General features: G+C 44.9%; 1 protein-coding gene across 2 annotated transcripts in view; it reads right to left on the reverse strand.

The window, feature by feature from the left end:
* The window catches only part of EPAS1 (endothelial PAS domain protein 1), a 308,169-nt gene that overhangs the window by 62,166 nt on the left and 231,352 nt on the right, over nt 1-14,651 (reverse strand). The window lies entirely within an intron of this gene.

Consider the following 14,651-nt stretch of genomic DNA (forward strand, 5'->3'; position numbering starts at 1 on the left):
AGGGTTGGGAAGGAACAGGGGGCAGGGAAGGGGGTACCACCATCCCGAGCGCCACTTATCCTTGTTACACCACTGTATTTAATATGCGATAACTACAAAACCTTACCACATGGTGATTTTCTTATACTAGGCAAGCAGAGCTTAAACTTCCGAAGCACAGGCAGAAATGATTTGTTTTCTTATGATTTGATATTCCTTTGTTACTCCTTTGGGTTTCCAGCTCACCTGGAACCAGACCTGGGATCCTGTACCGGGAGCCTTCATTTGCATCTATCTTAGCAGTATATTTCCCCTATTAACTATCTCAGTCCTTGTCAGTCTGGTTTTCAGGACAGCCACAGTCAATACACACAAGGCGGATTTGTGTCCAGTGCCTGCAGATTTATCTCTTGCATATTCACTGTGATCATTCCGAAAACCAAACAGGACCCTTAACCCTTATTCCCCCGCAACAAACCAACTCCCTTGGTTCCCTTCTCCCTCCCTCGTCTCTTCCAATCTAACTATGATAAACTTCTGCTATAACCCCAATACTTCCTTGCTTGTAATTCCGACAAAATGTTGTAAATCCGTGTTCAGACCGGATCCTAATTTAAATGATGTGAACTGCCTAGAACTCTTTGGGTATGGCGGTATATAAGAACTTAATAATAATAATAGCAGAGAGTTGGAAAACAGTGATCTACTCTTTGCCAACTCCTCACCCAATGTACTTGGGCTGGATATTGCTTGTGACAGCCCTCATACAGGTTTCGCATCATAGTGGGACAATATCTCCCACTTTTTTGAGATATAGCCCTCATACAGGGACACATGTCAGGGCTCTTTCTGGACCAGTAATCAAAGGCCCTGAATCTGGCCACCAGGTGTCACTCTTGAGCAATGACTGTGATTCTCTCCTGGGTGTGGGAAGCAGCTTGGAGGTAAGGCCCCACCCATCAAGAGGGCCCCGGCGGGACACCCAGGGGTGGAGAGACAGAAAAGGACCTTGAGGAGGGGCGGGAAAACAGACTTGAAGACAAGGCAGATGCTAGACTAGAGGTGGTAGGTAGGGGAAACACACTCAAAATGTTAGCAGAAGGAAGAGAGAGAGAGAGGGAGAAACCTGAAACAAAGGGGAGGCAGAAGAGAAGGGGGCAGATGTTGGACTTGGGGGTGTATAGAGGGAAGAGAGCGAGAGAGAGACTGCACATAGGTAGAAAGATTTTGGACCAGGGAGGGAGGAAGGAGAGAAGCAGAGAAAGACCTGGAAAAAAGGAGAACAAATGTTGGACATAGGGATGGGATGGGATTGGTGGTGGTGAGGGGGGGGGTTGTAAGCAGAAGAAAGACAGAGAGAGAGGCCTGGACCAAAGGGGAAAGACAGGAAGCAGATGCTGGACTATGGGAGGTGCAGACAGAAGAGACAGAGGGGGAGAGACCCTGAGGAAGAACAGAGAGATGCAAGATCATAACAGAGGAGGGAGAGAGAGGGAGACCTGGAACAAAGGTGGTGGTAGGTACAAAGGAGAACTAATACTGGGGAGGGTAAGCAGAGGGAAAAGCAATAGAGACCTGGACCCAAAGGGGATGGGGCTGGATTGTGAAAGAAATGTTGGATGCACCATCAGAAGGAAGTCCAACCAGAAACTAATTAACAGCAAAGGAGGGAAAGATGATTTTATTTTCAATTTAGTGATCGAAATGTGTCAGTTTTGTGAATTTATATCTGATGTGGGTATATGAAAAATGAAAGGGAAAATTGCATTACAATTAGTAGGGGAGGGGGGACAGGGTGCAGACTGGAGCCTGGCAAGGAGTGTGGGGTTGGGTGCAGAGCCTGGCAGGGAGTGAGGGGGGCTGGGTGCAGAGCCTCGTATATGTTAGTACACAATTTGGTTCAGAATGTTTTTTTCTTGTTTTCCTACTTTAAATCTAGGGTGCGTCTTATAATAATAATAACATTTTATATACCGCAATACCGTTAAATTCTGTGCGGTTTACAAAGATTAAGCGAGGTACAAATTGATTGAACTTAAGAGGGGAGAAGAAGGAGAGTTAATAGGACCGGAAATGCGTTGTTGAGGAGAAAGTGATAATAGGACAGAGGAATCACTATGAAGAAGATGAATGGGTCAGTTGTCTAGATACTTTAGGAACAGGTGAGTTTTTAGACATTTTCTGAATTCCTCATAAGTAGTGGGCGAAAGCAGTTGATCTAGGTCTTTACCCCACAGTGCTGCTTGATGTGAAAGAAGGTGTTCATGGTGTTTTTTTCAGTTTACAATCTCTAACTGGGGGGGAAACGAAGTAGGAATGAGAGCTTCTCTTGTGTCTTGTGTCTTATGGAGCGAAAAATTATGGTATATACCATACCAAACTTTTGCTCATCTCTTCACTAATTCAAACATCATCCTCGTAAGATCCTGCTAATTTGAGTTTAGCTGCTTCTTTGAAAATTTATAGGATTTTTAGAACACCGTTTGCTCAAATAATATATTTATTTTAGGAAAATTCCTTTTGTTACAGTAATTTTCATTCAGCTAAAGCAAATCAGTTTATACTTCATGGCCTTTTATAGAAATGAAATGCTGATTTTGTGAAGTATGTACAAAGTACTATTTTTGAAGCTGGAAAACTGGATGTGGGGATGGGTAGCACTCACGAAGAAGTACTCATGTGTTCTTAGAGCAAAGGAAAAAAGAGTAATCTTCAATTCAAGTCTTCAAATAGCTAATTTTTTCCACAATATTCTTTCTTTTTCTTTCTTTATTCTTATATACCGCCATACCCAGTGAGTTCTAGGCGGTTTACATTAATTAGCAAATGATCTGCATTGACAAGCAGATTTACAACAAAATTAGAAGCAGATTTACAGCAACAAGCAGATTTACGATAAATTACAACGATTTACAGTAGTCAGCAGTAAAATTACAGCGATTTACAACTGTCTGCAATGAGGGGAAGATTTACATCAGTGTAACAGAAATTGCAGGTTTGGTCGAATTAGATAAGGGAAGTAGAGAGTGTGGAAGGGAGGGTCTGGTGAAGGAGGAAGGGGGCAGGGGTGGGGTAAGTGTTATGTGGGGTAAACGGAATATTAAGGGTTGTGTTTGCTGAATAGGTAAGTTTTTAGTAGTTTTCTGAAGGCAAGGTAAGTGGGGGCCTCGAGTATCATATGGCTCATTAAATGCTGTCCTTAGCAATATCTAGCATGGAGTTAATTTAAGGCGTTCTTCTGAACTTTCAACGTAATTCCGTGACAAGGTTCACAATACTTAACAGTGTTTTTGTGGCTTAAAAAAGGCTGAATACGACTCTTTGGTTTCACCCACCTTGGCATGAATATCCTTACAACAATGTTTCCCCAAGTCAGCCCTGGAGTACACTCTTGCCAGTCAGATTTTCAGGATATCCGCAATGAATACGCATTAAAGAGGCAGTGAACATAAGAATTGTCGCTGCTGGGTCAGACCAGTGGTTCATCATGCCCAGCAGCCCTGAAAACCTGACTGGCAAGGGGGAAGTCCAGGATCAAGTTGGGAAACACCGCTTTACAAGGTCTGTGCAGGGCAGGATTAAGGCACGCACAACTTAATTAAATAATAAACCAATTAGTAGTGTTAACTGGCTTCAGTAAATGGCACCCAAGTATGAATGCCAAAGAAAATCAGCACCCAGCGCTATTGTATAAAGGAAGCTCTGGGGTGAGTGCTCATTATGGAATACCGCTGGTTGGCGAATTTCATACCCAACTTAGGCATGCATTTGTGGTCCTATGAATGCCCCTGACCTGCCTATGCCCCTCCCATGCGAACACCCCCCACTTGTAGTTGCATATGAACGCACTTATGTGCTATCCTATAACTGGGCATGTAGATATATCCACAGGAATGTATTTCCGTGCCAAAATTTGGGCGTGTAACTTACTCCTTCCTTTACAAAGCCGCACAAGCGTTTTTAGCACTAGCCGCAGCGGTAACAGCTCAGACGCTCTTTGGAATTCCAAGAGCATCGGAGCTGTTATCGCAGAGGCCGGTGCCAAAAAAACACGCTAGCGCGGCTTTGTAAAGGAGGAGGTTAAGTGTCAGAATACCCTTAAGAGCCTCAACAATTGGTTAAAAAAATTTAATTGGGTGATGGGCGCATTAGGCACGAATCGCAATGCGCTTAATGGTGCCTAATGCCAAAATGGGCGTTTCTATGGGTAGAGCGTGTTAAGACACCGCTAAGCGTGATTCTCCAAAAACGTAGGCACCTGAAACCCTCGCCTACACTTACCCTCAACCTTGGGTCTTTAAAACCCTTGCCTACATTTCAGGCGCCTAAGTTTTTACATAGGTACCACTAGCCGTGATTCTGTAAACAGCGCCGAAGTGTAATTGACATGGAGCCGGCGCCTTTTTTTTTTTTTTTTTTTTTAAGGTGCCAGCCAATTTAGGCAACCGTTTATAGAATCAGCCCCTTAGCGCCTAACTTTAAGTACCATTTATAGAATTTCTCAGATACTGTGATGATAGCCTCATTACCGCAAGGATGTACTGAGGCTTGAGTCAGTCCAGCGAATGGCCACCCGGATGGTCTCGGGACTCAAGGATCTCCCGTACGAGGAACGGCTGGATAAATTGCGGCTATACTCACTCGAGGAACGCAGAGAGAGGGGAGACATGATCGAGACGTTCAAGTACCTCACGGGCCGTATCGAGGTAGAAGAGGATTTCTTTTTTTTCAAAGGTCCGACGGCGACAAGAGGACATCCATGGAAAATCAGGGGCGGGAAGTTGCACGGCGACACCAGGAAATACTTTTTCACCGAAAGAGTGGTTGATCGCTGGAATAGACTTCCACTTCAGGTGATCGAGGCAAGCAGCGTGCCTGATTTTAAGAAGAAATGGGATCGTCACGTGGGATCTCTGCACAGAGTTAAATAGGGGAGGGTCATTGGGGTGGGCAGACTAGATGGGCCGTGGCCCTTATCTGCCGTCTTTTTCTATGTTTCTAATCGTATGGCTTGCTCTTGGATACGTGTGGAATAGGAAGAAAAATATTTTTTTTTAAATGAGACCAAAATACTTTTTGTAGAGATCTGAGCTCTGAGACTGTGAACTCTGAACTTTCACCTTGAGCTCTCCGATGTTTTTACTGGACTTATACCTTTGCTGTCGCTATCAGTGAGCTCCTGGTGTAAACCTTAACCTTTCTGCCAGTACTGAAAACCTTCTGATCTCTTGCCCTTGAACTGCCGTGAGCTCTGGACACTGTGAGCTGCTCTGCTCCCAAGCCACGGAAGCAGCTTGGCTGCGTGCCTTCTGAAGGACTGCGGCCTTGAAGCACTGGGGCCGGCTGCACGTCCACACCAAGACTGCCCCTTCAGAGAGACAGACAGACTGCTAAATGAACAACATAGTTTTATCTTTAATCTGCAAATTCTATCCAGTCGTTTGATACAAAAATATGGCTTCATGCAGAAACAGTTTAAGATTTGTGTTTGTCGTCAATCGTGTTCTCACCTAATGAACGCTTATGGCTAATCCGTGCTACGCGCGAGAATCCATTGTATTTGATAAATTGAATTATACAGGTTCAACAGGTGATTGAGGCCAGCAGCGTGCCTGATTTTAAGGCCAAATGGGATCGGCACATGGGATCTATTCACAGGGCAAAGGTAGGGGAGGGACATTAAGGTGGGCAGACTAGATGGGCCGTGGGCCCTTATCTGCCGTCTGTTTCTATGTTTCTATGACCTACTTTCTACACACTTCTGTGGTCTTGCACTTTTGTAAAAGGCCTCGTCCGTGTGTGAAACTAGCTTTGCAGAAGGAAAAAGCTTTGTAAAAGTATCCCATAAATCCACAGACAATGCCTGCATTGAAATCTGTTAACACACATTAAACAGCAAATATTAACATGGATTATTAAAGACTTCCCCTTTAAATCCAATGTCATCCCTTTAGAGCAGTGTATTGTAAACTGTGTGCCGTGGCACACTATTGTGCCTCCTGAGATTTCAAGTGTGACATGGCACACTGGGTAGGAAGAGAGGCTCTGGCGCTGGCGTCAGCTGACTTGCAACTTCCTGCCTTCTGCTGCCGGGGCCCCTGCTTTCCTCTTCTTTTCTCCCCACCCCCGGACCAGCAGCGGCAGCTCAGTGTGATTTTAACTTAGCCACACAGCTGCCGCTAGCATTAGTTTAGACACGGTTTCATCAGGCAGCCTCGGAGGCCTTTGCTAGGCTGTCCAACTTCGATGATGCGAGGTGGGCCAGCCTAGCAAAAGCCCCGAGGTTGCCTGATGAAACCAAGGCTAAACTAAGTGAGCTGCCGCTAGGCTAGAGAAAGAAGAGGTATTGCTGGACAGGGGAGGAGGGAAAGGGAAGAGACTTACTGCTGGACATGGGGAGCAGGGTAGGGAAAAGGGATACTACTGGACAGGGGGGAGGATAGAAGGGAGAAGGGGTACTGCTGGACAGGGGGGAGGTAAAAGGAAGGGAGAAGAGGTGCTGCTGGACCTGGCAGAAAGGGAGGGAAAGGTGCTACACAGGAGGGGAGGGTGAGATGGTGCATGGAGAGAGTGCATGTTGGGTTGGGGGGATGGGAAGGAGGGATGCCACTTGAGGGAAGAGGCAAGGATAGAGAGAAAGCGTGGAGGCTGAAAGTGTTGGACTCATGAAGAGGGCGAGATGGATGGGGAGGACAGAAAGGAGGGAAGGAGAAATGTTACACTCTGGAGAAGGGAGAGAGGGCAGAGAGTGAAAAGATGGCCTCATGGAGGGGGGAGAGAGAGAGAGAGAGATGTTGGTTGGGGAAGGGGAGGAGAACCGGAGAAGCATGTAGGAGGAAGAGAGAAAGAAATGTTGGACTAGGAAGGGGGCCAGAAAGGAGGAAGGGAAGGGAGATGGACTGCAGGGGCAGAAAGGAGGAAGGGAAAGAGAAATGTTACACTGGGGGGAAGGAGAGATGACTATAGGAAGGGAGAGAGATCAGATCAGGGAATGGAAGGGAAGGAGGGGAGTCTGGTAGCACTATAGAAATAATAATAATAATAATAGTAGTAGTAGACCATTGGGGGGAAGGAGGGAGGGAAGGAGAGAGAGAGAATGGAAAAATTGAATGTTAAGTTAATGCCAAGGGTGGATGCAAGGCAGAAAGTGAAGACGGAGAGAAAAACAGTCAATGGATAAGAAGGCCCTGGAAACAGTTAAAAACACAGAAAAATAAAGTCACCAGACAATAAAGGTAGGGAAAATGATTTTATATATAGTGATTGAAATGTGTCAGTTTTGAGAATTTATATCTGGTGTTTATATGAAAAATGAATAGAAAAAAATAACATTAAAATTAGTAAAGGGGTGGGATCTGGGGAAGAGCATAGGTGGGTCTAGGGTGGAGTTTAGGAGGTCTGTGGTTGGGGGTACTCAGTTGATATTTGTTAGACTTCCCTGCTGGCAAGCCCTACTGGCATTTCAGGGCCTGTCTGGAGGGCCTCTGCGCTTGCGTGGATGTCAACATGATGACGCCATGCATGCGCGTGATGTCATCACGGCGACATCTGCCCACTTCTGGGTGCCTCAAGCCATGGCCACTACCTTTAGTGTGCCCTGGCTCAAAAAAGTTTGAGAGACACTGCCTTAGAGCTTATTTATAAGCTATCCTTCCCCCTCCTCCCCCCCCCTTCAGCTCTATTTTGCTACAAGGAATACCTCCACCCACTGTGTGTAAAATCATGCCAAAAAAGTCCCTCTGCTCCCAAGATGAAATATGCCTCAAAATGCCCCTTGGTCGTGTCCTTAAAACGACATACCTACTCCCACTTTATACCGAGCCACTGGAATCGACCGGCCCCGCAGATCAGATCCCTTGCAGGACTCCTCAATTTAAGGAAAGAAATCAAAACATATCTCTTCACCTAACCCCCTGCCCTTGACCCATGGACAACAAAGAAATGTATATTGGTATCGGATCCCAGTAGGTGTTACGTTAGGAAAACTTCTATAAAAAAAGTCTTGTACTGTAATTATGGCAAACCCAGTGCAAATCGTAACCTGTATGTTGTGTATGTTTAACCTGTAACCTGTTCTGAGCTCTTTGGGGGAAAATGGGATAGAAAACTAATCAAATAAATAAATAATTTTACCTTTCTATAGGACTCGATTCAGAAAATGGCTCCCACAGAATGGTGCTGGCAAAAATCTGCCTGGAGCCCCCCAGTGAAGCTAAATAAAATTTCCAGACACCAATAAAAAATAAAAATAAAAAATGCTGGCATTGCGCCTCAGACTAAGGAACTTAACACACGTTATTTTGGTGCCCTCCAATTTACAACTTCTGGAAACAAGTATGGAACAAAATTCCAGAAATATTAAAAACATCGGAACCGTTATCATATAATGGAGCCATAAAGGGAATGTTTCATATCGATACAGACATATCAGAAGATAATACAGACCTAATTAACATATTCACAGCTACGGCAATATAAAATATTACCGGTTCATGGAAAAGTCCACTTGAATTAAATATCCATTTCGGGTGGCAAACTATGGGCTCCTTTTACACAGAAAATGCACTGAAGCCACTGCTACCCCTCAATATCTCTCCTCTCTTCCCTCTCCTTATACACCTCCCAGGGAACTCCGTTCCTCAGATAAGTCGCTCTTAGCTGTACCTTTCTCCTCCACTACCAATTCCAGACTTCGTTCCTTTCATCCAGCGGCCCCCTATGCCTGGAATAAATTACCTGAGTTTGTCTGCAAAGCCCCTTCCCTTGTTTAAAAGCAGATTGAAAATCCACCTTTTTGATATAGCCTTCAATCCATAACCCTACTCCCCACTGCCCTGCACCCAGCCAGCAGATTAACCGTTCCCCTTAACTTATCCATGACAGTCTGTTTGTAAGCTCTTTCAAGCAGGGACTGTCCTCTTTGGGACTGTACAGCGCTGCGTATGTCTGACGGTGCTATACAAATAATTCATAGTAGTGGTAGTAGTGTGAAAAATAGTCTCTGGTAACCAGAGCTGAGATTGTGATGTCATAACGCCTCATTCCACCAATGCCTAAGAGCCAACCTCATCAGTGATGTCACAATGGCTTGATTGTCCTGTACTCCCCTCTGCCCACCAACCCAGCCAGCAGATTAACCGTTCCCCTTAACGGCATCCATGACATCCTGTTTGTCTAGATTGTAAGCTCTTTCAAGCAGGGACTGTTTTCATCTTTGTGACTCTGTACAGCACTGCGTACGTCTGGTAGCGCTAGAGAAATAATTAGTAGGAGGAGGAGGAATTGAATGGGCTTGCCATAGGGGACTCACTACAGTGCCTTTGTAAAAGGGGCCCTATATGCAGTACATACAAATATGAAGTTAATATTGTTAAAGACTATACATAATGTATATGGAAACCCATAAAGCATTATATACAAATATTTCAAGCCAACACAAAGATCTACTAAAAAGCTCTAAAAAACATTTGGTCATTCTTTGAATAGGGTTACCAGATGTCTGGATTTATCCGGACATGTCCTCTTTTCAGAGGACTGTCCAGGCGTCTGGACGGCTTTTCAAAATCCAGCCCTTTGTCTTAAGTGCAATATTGCTGTGAATATTGCACTTAAGTATATATGGAACAGTTGGCCACAAAAACTAGTGTCCTGACATGACCTTGCACTGAATTTCAAGCATAATGCTAGTGGCAGCCAAATAAACGGCCCACAACCCCTAAAGTTTTAAGCCTCCATATTCAGAAAACCTTAAAGCTGCAACTACAGAATGGATCAGTGCTTGCATTCGGATTTGTTGAGCTAATGACATCCAGGATCGCAATGAAACTGCTGGAAAAACTGCAGTTGATACAGAATAGAGAATGACACGGTGACAAAATTCATCACCGTTCCCATCCCCGCGGATAACCGCGGGAAATAATCCCATGTCATTTTCTAGTGTCTATTTCAACCTCAGTCCTTCTACACCAGAATTCTTCAAAGCAAAGCTTGCGGGTCAGTGGTTGTGGCCATTCATACTCTGATTCTTATGTGAGCCAAGGATAATGAAGCCATTGTGATATCACTGATGTGATTGGCTCTTAGGCACTGGTGGAATGAGGCATTATGACATCACAATATCTGCTCTGGATACCAGAGACTGTCATTCTGTAGTGTCTGTTTCAACCTCAGTCCTTCTACACCAGCATTCTTCAAAGCAAAGCTTGCGGGTCAGTGGTTGTGGCCATTCATACTCTGATTCTTCCCTCTCTCCTTAAAGAATGACATGAAGATGGTTTCCCGCGGTTATTAGTTGTTTGCAGGAATTTCTTGAAGAGTAGAGTCTTTATTTCTTTTCTGAATGTTTTGTAGTCTGGGTTCATAATCAGTAGATTGGAGATTTGGTTGTCGAGTTTTGCTGCTCGAGTAGCTAGGAGGCCATCATATAGTTTTTTCAGTTTGACTTCTTTGATTGGAGTGTGCGTGAATGGAGTGTGGGTTTTCCTATGTCTAGTTGATGTAGTTTGGATGAGGCGGTTGTTCAGGTAGGTTGGGCTGTCCCCGTTTATGGTTTTAAATAGTAAAAGTAGAATTTGAATAGTATTCTTGCCGGAATTGGAAGCCAGTGTGAGTTGAGGTATGCCTCTGTGATGTGGTCGTGTTTCCTCAATGAATAGATAAGTCTCAGTGCTGTGTTTTGGATTGTTTGTAGTTGTTTTATCATTGTTGCTGGGCAGGGGAGGTAGAGAATGTTGCAATAGTCTAAAAGACATAGGAGTAGGGATTGTACTAAGAGCCGGAATTGTGTTCTATCGAAGAATTTTTGAACTTGTCTTAAGTTTCTCATAACTGCGAATGATTTCTGTATTTTTTTATTGATTTGTGGTTGCATGGTGCAGCATCTATCTATCGTCATTCCTGGTAGTTTTAGGGTGGGTTGAATGGAGTAATTGATTGAGTTAATTTCTATATTGGTTATGGTTGGGACTTTCATCCATATTACTACTGTTTCTAGTGTTCGGTGTAGTGTGTCTGTCATAGAGAGCTTGGGTTGATCAAAAGGTATGAGAATGGTGATGTCGTCTGCATGGCTATATAAGGTTAGGCCTAGTTTGTCCAGACAAGCGCCGAGGAAGGCAGTATAGAGATTGAAGAAAATGGGGGATAGTGGGGATCCTTGGGGTACGCCGCAGGGGTTGGACCAAGGTTCTGATTTTTCTTTGTTCGACTTTATTCTGTAGGTTCTGGATTTTAAGAATCCTTCAAACCATGAGTATACCTTATCAGTGATACCTATTGTGTCCAAAATTTGCAGTAGGATGTTATGGTCTACCAGGTCAAATGCTATTTGGAAAAGCTCCAGACAATTTCTCCAGATTTACTGAACTATTAGGCAGATCTACAACACATCGAAACTCCGATAATATGACTTTATTCTTTTCCATCTCTGAAAGGAATAAAATACAAATCAACTCACTGGAACTTATTCAGCTATCAAACTACAAAAATCTGGAACTCACTTCCCATAGAGATTCGTACTATTCATAATTACGCATTCAATTTTATTAAAACCTGAAAACAATGCTTTTTTCCATAAATTTCTGCCAAAGATCTAATTGGACTTTGATCCTGCACTATATACTATCTTTATGTTAAAAAAAAAAAATGCTGCTTATAAAATCCACTGCTTCAGTAGTCTATGTTAAGATCCTGAGCCTATCACTGACTTTACGCTGTACTTCTATATCAGTGTCTCGCAAACTGCGACGCCGTGGCTCACTAAACATGGTGGCCACAGCTCAAGGCATCCGGATGTGCGTGGGCATCGATGCAATGATGTCATGCACATGCGTGACATCATCATCTCGACATCTGCACCTTCATGAAGGTCCCCCAGACGGGACCCTGAGCTGCCAGTGCGGGGTGCTGGCAGGGAAGAGGTGCAGGGAGAGGGCTATAAGTTAAGTGCTCTTCCCAAAAATTATTTATGGCACCACAAAGATGCATTAAGATAGAGCCTGCATTAAAAAATTTAACAAGACCCCAGTAAGGACACAAAATAAATTAAGTCGTGTCTTGGGTGTTTGAGGTCTTGGTATAAAAATCAGCTACAATCAGTTTGTTCACATATAGTTGCATGAAGTTACATAATAAACGTAACATAGTAAATGACGGCAGATAAAGACCTGAACGGTCCATCCAGTCTGTCCATTAGTTATTCTCATTAGAAATACATGATTAAGTTAACTTGCCTCTTCTTTGATATTTCTGGGCCACAGACTAAAGTCCACCTGGTAATGTCCTAGGTTCCAATTGCTGAAGTCCAAGCTCACTCCAGCCTATCCAACCATCCCATTTGTTTGTAGGATATCTGTCGTAAAAGTCTGGCCAGTAACATAATCATGTTCCAAGTTAATGAAGTTCCCACTGATGCCTTCCCCAGCCCATCCTACACCGAATCACCATATATGGGACACAAACCGTACAAGTCTGTCCAATTCCGGCCTTTGTTCTTTAATTTATATCATTTGTTTTCTAATTAGAGATCCTCTGTGTTTATTTATCCCACGCTTTTTTGAATTCCATCACTGTTTTCCTCTCCACCACCTCCCTCAGGAGGGCATTTCAGTAAACATACCAAGTACCACTTAATGTTTCAGTTTGATAATCAATGAAAGCTCTCTTGTACTTAATCATGTGTCATTTAACTAGAAATGTTGTTTCTCCATTCATTTTGAAGGGCTTCACTTATTTTCCCTTTGGTTATGTTAGCCCGGATATATTATTCGCAGAGTCATCAAGGAAATGGTTACACTTGCTTTGTAGGATCAGAATGAAAATATACTTTCGTTTTTCTTTTCTTTCCTCTCAGGAAAACGGTTTGATCTGCTGAAGCTGGCCAGCCCAGTATTCAAAAGTATTTATCCATTTTGTGGCAGTCACTAGAACGGAGGAGGGGAACCTTGGTCCTCGAGTGCCGCAACCCAGTCAGGTCTCCAGGATTTCCCTAATGAATATGCATGAGATCTATTTGCATGCACTGCCTCCTCTGTATGCAAACAGATCTCATGCATATTCATTGGAGAAATCCTGGAAATCTGACTGAATTGCGGCCCTCAAGGACCGAGGATACCCGCCCCTGCGCTAAAGAAATAATGCTATGGAAAATTCTCACAACTACCCTGGCACTCTGGACAGTTGCAAGGCAGAGCGGGGGTGTTCCATCAAGCTCCACAGAGAATCAGTGGCATTCAGGCTCCGATGCTCTAAGCTAGTGGTTTCATGCAGCCCGCCAGGTACTACTCACACTACACACTAGAGGTCTGCATGGGAACGTGGATCGCAGGAATCCCACGGGTCCCACGGGGTTCCCGCGGGAATCCCCCCCTAACCCACGGGACTCCCACGGGGACCCCCCTCTGGCCCACGGGACTCTCATGGGGACCCCCCTCTGGCCAACGGGACTCCCACGGGGATGGAAGGCTTTGGAAGCAGGGTTCGTCCATATAATATAATGGACACGTCAGCCTTAGTAAAAGAGGGGGTTTATAAGTTAATTACCTGAACAGAAAACAAAAAAAGGGTTCCACCAAAGAGATTCCACAAGGAAAACAGCAGCGCAAACACAAAAGAAACTGTGGAATTGATGATCCTGTCAGAAGTAATTGCTGCTTTTTATGGGGACGGGTGGGGATGGAGGTAATTCCTTGCGGGGATGAGTGGGGACAGAGAGGATCCTGGCGGAGATGGGTGGGGACGGAGAGGATCCTGACGGGGACGGGTGGGGATGGAGAGGATCCTGGCGGGGACGGGTGGGGATGGAGAGGATCCTGGCGGGGATGGGCAGGGATGCATGCTCAAGGCCCAGCAAAGGCAAGAATTTCTTCAAGCGGCACCGGCACGTTCTGTGGGCCATGTGCCGGTGCCAGACGGGGGGTAAGTTTGAAGTTGTTCGGGCAGGGGGTGCCGGTTCATGCGGGGGGGCCTGTGTGAGCGAAGGGGGAACGATGCCGGTTATTGGTGGGGGGAGGGTGCTATCAAATCGAGGCAACACTCGGTTTGTGAGACAAGATTTGCGAGAATGTTTTGCTCGTCTTGCAAAACACTCGCAAACCGGGTTACTCACAAACCGAGGTTTGACTGTACTACCGAGCTCCTTGCAATGCATTTGCACAGGGCTCTTGGTGGCTGCCAGGGCAATCGGTAAAAGGCCCCGAGAACCCTTCCGAGCATCGGAGGCTCAGCTGCTGTGCTTGTAAGACTGGCTATGAGCAGTCTCACGTAGAGAATGACACAGTGACAAAATTCATCACCGTTCCCGTCCCCGCGGATAACCGCGGGAAACCATCTTCATGTCATTCTTTAAGGAGAGAGGGAAGAATCAGAGTATGAATGGCCACAACCACTGACCCGCAAGCTTTGCTTTGAAAAATGCTGGTGTAGAAGGGCTGAGGTTGAAACAGACACTACAGAATGACAGTCTCTGGTATCCAGAGCAGATATTGTGATGTCATAATGCCTCATTCCACCAGTGCCTAAGAGCCAATCACATCAGTGATGTCACAATGGCTTCATTATCCTTGGCTCACATAAGAATCAGAGTATGAATGGCCACAACCACTGACCCGCAAGCTTTGCTTTGAACAATGCTGGTGTAGAAGGACCGAGGTTGAAATAGACACTAGAAAATGACA

Source organism: Geotrypetes seraphini, chromosome 3 (genome assembly GCF_902459505.1).
Source record: "Geotrypetes seraphini chromosome 3, aGeoSer1.1, whole genome shotgun sequence".
In the NCBI taxonomy this organism is placed as follows: domain Eukaryota; kingdom Metazoa; phylum Chordata; class Amphibia; order Gymnophiona; family Dermophiidae; genus Geotrypetes; species Geotrypetes seraphini.